We start from the raw sequence: 6928 nt of genomic DNA, 5'->3' as shown, positions 1-6928 counted from the left end.
AGAGTAACCCTAACCCTTTACCCCATGGTTTAGAGATAATTTAAATTATTATTATTAGTAGTAGTACTAATAATAATAAAATAGCTTTGATGAAATGTATTTATTTGCTTGGTCTCTTATTCCCAAACTGTGTTTGGGGTTACTTACAAAGAGAGATAGTATCTGAGCTGCTCTAGAAGAATTTATCTTTAAGCTTCATAGATAAATTTCATGAAATATATCTGCCATCTAATAATAAAATAGGCCATTAAACTTTCTAGGAGAGAGAGCAATTAAACATATAAAATTTATCACTGTGAGTTTACTGTGACCACAGTGGAATCAAGACAAGTCAACGTTAGACAAAACAGTGGATCGAGCAAAGTTAAAGTTTAAATGGCATGTTTGGCAAACTTAACTCCGGGTGAACGTCATGAGCTGTGTGCAGTTTTCAATGAAACTGGAGATTAAAATGAAATGAACACCTTGCTTTAGTCAACCTTGAAACACAAACTAAATGTTTAATGAGCAGACAGGTGATACCTGCACATACCAGTGGAATGTTCCAATGAACAAAAAGGCTTAAAAACATGTCACAGAAGAAAACACCGAACATCGAAAATGTATTTCCTGATAAGATAAACTGATAACCTCTATAGGTATAATTATTTCAAATTCATGAAACTATGAGGCCTGTTGACAATTTATAGGTTGAATGTGAGGGAACCAGATGTTTCCATGACTCACACCGGAGAGTGTGATTTCTGTTTTGCAGAAACTTTGGCTCACTTTTATAGAGATGTTGCCTGGGTCCAGGAAAATGATGTTTAACGAAGTGACAATTCTGTTTGATATCTGGCACAGAAATGTTAGCTAGCATAGTTGCTATGCTGTGCCGTGAGCTGGCATCAACAATGTGGCATCAGGTTAATGATTACCTGAACTGCACAAGGATGTTGACTTCTCTCACTTGACCTTTGAGAAAGATAAACACACTGCAGGAGAGTTTTTCAACTACCCCTCTTTATAACGCTGATAATACATTTCCAGTTCGCCTTTTGGATTAATTTTAGCCTTTTATAAGTAAACAGAAGTAAAAGGAGGACCTGAACAAAAAAACAAACAAACAAACAAAAAGAAAAAACCCATGACAAATACAGATATTTCCACTCAGGTGCACTGCACAATGTAATGTAACGTCCGTAGTTAATTGCGTTTTTGACTCTAACTTAATTTCTATTACATTTTTAAATATATAGATTGTGCTTCAAGTATTGTAGGATCTTTGAAATATAAAGCACTTTGAAATGATATATATGTAAATAAAATTGAAGTGAAAATTGAATTGAAGTATTTATGTTGAGTTACTGAGTTGTACTATCTGCCCCCATACTGAAGAGTATAGCTGTGCATTGTTCTGCAATGGTAATTGTAAAGATTCATGGTCCTGTTAATGTTCAAATCCTTTATAGGCAAGGCAAGGCAAGGCAAGTTTATTTGTATAGCACAATTCAACAACAAGGTGATTCAAAGTGCTTTACAGAGACATTAGAAACAAAAACAAATAAAAAGCATGATTTAAAATTGATTAAAACAAGCAGACAAACAAACTAACTAATTAACAAACAAACAAAACAGTATATAAAATCAAAACAGATAAAATCAGAACAATAGATAAAATCAGTAGTTAAAATGTTAGTTTTGAAATTTAAGCTTAAGTGTGGATTTGGTGCTTTATTTAAATGCAGCTGAGAACAGGTGAGTCTTCAACCTGGATTTAAATAAACTGAGTGTTTCAGCTGATCTGAGGCTTTCTGGGAGTTTGTTCCAGATATATGGAGCATAAAAGCTGAATGCAGCTTCTCCGTGTCTGGTTCTGACTCTGGGAACTGATAAAAGACCGGATCCAGATGACCTGAGGGATCTGGAAGGTTCATACTGGGTCAGGAGGTCACTGATGTATTTTGGTCCTAAACCATTCAGAGCTTTATAGACCAGCATCAGAACTTTAAAGTCTATCCTCTGACGGACAGGCAGCCAGTGTAAAGACCTCAGAGCTGGACTGATGTGGTCCACTTTTTTGGTCTTAGTGAGGACTCGAGCAGCAGAGTTCTGAATGAGCTGTAGTTGTCTGACTGATTTTTTAGGTAGACCTGTAAAGATGCTGTTACAGTAATCAAGCCTGCTAAAGATGAATGCATGGACTAGTTTTTCCAGGTCCTGTTGAGACATCAGATCTTTTATCCTTGATATATTCTTGAGGTGATAGTAAGCTGATTTTGTTATTGTCTTAATGTGTTTTTCTAAGTTTAGGTCTGCATCCATCACTACACCCAAATTTCTCGCCTGGTTTGTGGTTTTTAGATGTATAGATTGAAGTTCTCTGGTGACCTGTAATCGTTTTTTTTGGCACCAAAGACTATTACTTCAGTTTTGTTTTTGTTTAGCTGGAGAAAATTGTGGCACAACCAGTCATTAATTTCCTCAATGCATTTACCAAGAGCCTGTACAGGGCCTCGGTCTCCTGGTGACATTGTGATATATATTTGTGTGTCATCTGCATAGCTATGATAGTTTATTTTGTTGTTCTTTATAATCTGTGCCAGTGGGAGCATGTAAATGTTAAACAGAGGGGCTCCCAAGATGGAACCTTGGGGAACTCCACATGTGATACTTGTCTGCTCAGATGTGAAGTTACCTATTGATACAAAGTATTTCCTGTTTTCTAAGTATGTTTTGAACCAGTTTAGTACAGTTCCTGAAAGACCTGCCCAGTTCTCCAGTCGTTTGAGTAATATGTTGTGGTCAACTGTATCAAATGCTGCACTGAGATCCAGCAAAACTAAGACTGACATTTTTCCACTGTCTGTGTTCAGACATATGTCATTGAACACTTTGGTCAGAGCAGTTTCAGTGCTGTGGTTCTGTCTAAAACCTGACTGGAAGGCATCATAGCAGTTATTCTGTTTTAAGAAGTAATTGAGCTGTTGAGAAACTGCTTTTTCAATGATCTTACTTAAAAATGGGAGATTTGAGATCGGCCTGTAGTTGTTCATTTGTGTCTTGTCAAGATTGTCCTTTTTCAGTATAGGTTTTATTACAGCAGTTTTTAGTGGTTCCAGAAACACACCTGACATTAAAGAAAAGTTGACGATCTGTAACAGGTCTGACTCTAAAGTCTTTGAGACCTTTTTGAAGAATATATAGTATTATATAGTATTGTTGTTAACTTGTGTTATGTTCAGATTTAGATTCTTGTGAATTGCTTTGTGGTTTCCATGGTATGTGTAGTCCAGAACAGAAAGTGAAACGCTACAACCACTATGTGGTTATTTTTAATATATAAGCCTTTACAAATTTAAATTTTTTTAAAAAACAGCCTCATTAAATTCTAATTTTTTACATATATAATAAAATACATAATAAAAATAATTAAAATATTCTGAAAATATGGTGAAAACAACCTCAGATGGACTATAACACATGACATATTACACTGTATCATTGTTTATTCCACAAATATTAAGCCAAAATGCAGAAGTACTTTATGAAAAACTAGGTACACTCTTAGTGCTTCCATAGGAAATAAAAGGGTACATAAGTTAATCAGTTGCATTTGGTTATCATGAACAAGGTGTGAGCACCTCCATAAAAGCAGAAGTTTTGACTGATCTGGAACATGCAGGTGTGCTTTAACAAAATGCCACAGAGGAAAGATACCCATTAATCTGAGGAAGGTTATAAAGCCATTTCTCAACAATTTGAAGTTCATTATTCTGCAGGGAGAAAGATTATTAAGTGGGGAACATTCAAAACTGCTGCCAATCCTTCTAAGAGTGGATGTCCCCAGCAAATTCAGCCCAAGTTCAAAGAAACAACAACAATCCCAGTGCTACATGCCAGACTGTACAGGCCTCAGTGAGCATGTAAAATGTCAACTAGAAAAAGACTGAACAAGTATGGTTTGCTTGGCAGGGTTCTCTTCTCGTAAATGCTAAACTGCAGCTAAACAAACTGCAAGACGTACAGAACAATGGTCTTTAGACAGTCGAGACCAGCATTCATGAAGAAAAGAAAACAATCTAAGTTTTCCACAGACTTTCTGCAGTTTGATTTTCTTTGTGCTAAATAAACAATGACATGATGTAAAAACACTTGGCTCAAAGGTTAAAATCTGAAGTTACCATCCACCAAATTCGTGAACTTACTTTACTGTATGCCTGCTGGATATCAGGATTTAACCTCTGTGAGCATGGTAATCTACTGACATATGCTTTTAACTTGTACAGCTTATATAAGTGCATATAAGTACAGCTTCAGTCGTGTTTAAACCAAGCAATGTGAACAGGTTTTAGTTTTTTTCTGCAGTAGTGATTTATGTTTGTGGTTCTGTTAAAAGCACATCCCATCGTGTCATAAATTAGTGTCATAAATCTCTTATGAAATCCAATGGTAGGATCCAAATTTTGTGAGGTTTGTCATGTTATATAAGTGAAAACTATACTTTGATTGAATGACACAAAGAAAAAGCAAGTATTTCCTTTTGTAATTAAATAGAAAGATATGCTCTCGTATATAGTAAACAAGATCTACCATGACCATCACATCATGGCCCCGGGAAGACAACAGTGTGGCATTAAATCTCCTATAAAACCACAAAGTGTATTTTTGGAGGAATTAAGCAAATAAAGCATAACATGTTCATTAGTGAGGTCTTCTGACTTTATAAGGTAGAATAGATCTCCTCATGTTTACGCACTGAATCAATTTAATTAAGTAATTGTACATCTGTTATGAGAAAAACTCTATAAAATACTGCAAATTAAACAAAGTCGCGCTTGAAGTTTGCTCACTGTTTTTCTATTTACAACAGAGTGATGGAAGCCATCTGCTGGGGCCCTGCGCCCTTCTGCCTGAGAGTTGCCTGTTAATGACCTGATACACAGTTATAGGAACAGAAGGTTCACTCTTAACACATGAGGAAGTGCAGTGTACCTTAGATAAAAGTTTTTTTTACCATACCCACACACCCACACCCACACACACACACACATGCATACACACACTCCTCCTCACCCACCCAACTCTGCCCACTCCCTCTGCGGTCTGTGTATCTCAGAGCTTCTGGCAGGCAGGCCACAGGAGCACCCCTCTTCAGCCCTGACAGGGTGCACAGAGGGGTGCATGTTTCCTGAGCAGCTTGAGCAAATATGGGAAGTGGTGGTGACCCAAAAAATTACCCATATGCTACGCTCCTTTCCATTTTCAACCCGACACATCCGTTAACTGCTAAATATGTGCAATAAAAACAATTTGGAGGCTTTTAGTGTTATTCAATTTGTGCAATTTATTTTGAGAGGTATCTTTTTCTGAGAAAGACCTTATGTCATTGTTATTACTAATGAAGTAGTAAGCTCCTCACTCAAGTCATGGGAGTCTTGTGGGTATGGGAATGTGTTTTGGTGTACACCAAGACAACCCTTTTTTTTCTGAGTAAAGACTCGATGTTATCTCTGTTACATATTCGCTCGCTGGAGAAAGACAGAGCTCGCGCATCACATGGTAATGCATGAAGCATCACATGATGCTGAGTAAAGACACTGTGGTCAAGGAGGTCATTTAATAGAGGCCCTGGAGGGATATTGCTGAATGTTTCTTTCTGGAAATACAATTATGATTAGTCAACTTCACAGATACTGGAGGCAATTGTGTTACCGGGTATTGCAACAATATTTTACTTTCTGGAAATCTGAAAAAGAACAGACTGTTATCATTGTTTATCTCCTGAGAAAAGGCATTGAGCCTTTGTAATGGCCACAATCCACTAGTTTTTCTGTTTCCTTCTTACCATAAGCTTAGAAACACACCGGAGGTTTTCATATCAAACCGCCAGATTTACCACGAACAGCGTCCAAAGGAAAGTGACATGCTTATCAAATTTACAGCCACAGCAAAGAACCGCAACGCGTTGAGCAATTGCAGACACAAAATATTGACAGGGACGTTTTTGCACACAACACATGGGTTACAAAGACATGCTTTGATGTTTTTATTTATTTTATTATTTCTTTCTACTTTATGATGAAACATATCATTTGTATCAGTTTTGTCTGAGCAAAACAGAGGATTATTAAAACATTTTTTGATACTGATTTTTGTTTAGAAAGAAAAGCTGCATTCAATGTCATTGTAAGGGATTATTAAAGTATTCCGATTCTGATTGATTCTGATTCTGATTAATAATGGTGTGATATGCTTTGGCAAACGTTTTTGCTGCCGTAGTAATAGTTTTCAAAAGAGTGCAAACCTGTTAATCCTAGAAGAAATGCGTAAGCCTAGAAGTCAGTATAGCTATACACTTGCATAAGTTATGCAAAGAGAAAACCGGTTTTGTGACTGTTGTTTCCATTAAAATGCAAAACACTAGCCAATCCTGAGGGTAAGATAAATGTACTGTGGGATTAGTTATGCGTGAATTTAAAATGTCTTGTTTTATGCTGTGGGAAATCTGCTAAAGATCTATATTTTTACCAGTGTCCTAATTACAGATTCATCTTAACCTTTCTTTCTAAAACTTCCTAAAGTCTGACTAACAAACATCTTTGCCTCAATGATGGGATTTCCTGGAAGTCTCTTATCAGCTAGATTCTGAAACAATGGACTCTGCCCCCGCAACTTTCTGCACCGGGTCTGTCTGAGGGGCTGCTTCAAGTGCTGCTGTCCTCCTCGTGGCTTTCCCCTCATGAACAGATGTCCTTTTCTGGGTTCAAGCCAAAGGATTTAAAATACAGCAGGAAGAATGGCAAAAATATCAGATATGGTATCATCTGTAACTTTATTTGGCAAAACTGAGATCCAGTTAACCTCAATTTTCTGGTAATGTAGAGCTTATCAAAATCACTTGTGACAGCGGCCTGAGGGCAAAAACCTGCAGTGAAGATTCATCCCC

The sequence above is a fragment of the Perissodus microlepis genome, chromosome 23 (genome assembly GCF_051167445.1).
Source record: "Perissodus microlepis isolate ML-2025 ecotype Zambia chromosome 23, ASM5116744v1, whole genome shotgun sequence".
NCBI lineage: Eukaryota > Metazoa > Chordata > Actinopteri > Cichliformes > Cichlidae > Perissodus > Perissodus microlepis.
This window is presented reverse-complemented; position numbering follows the sequence as displayed.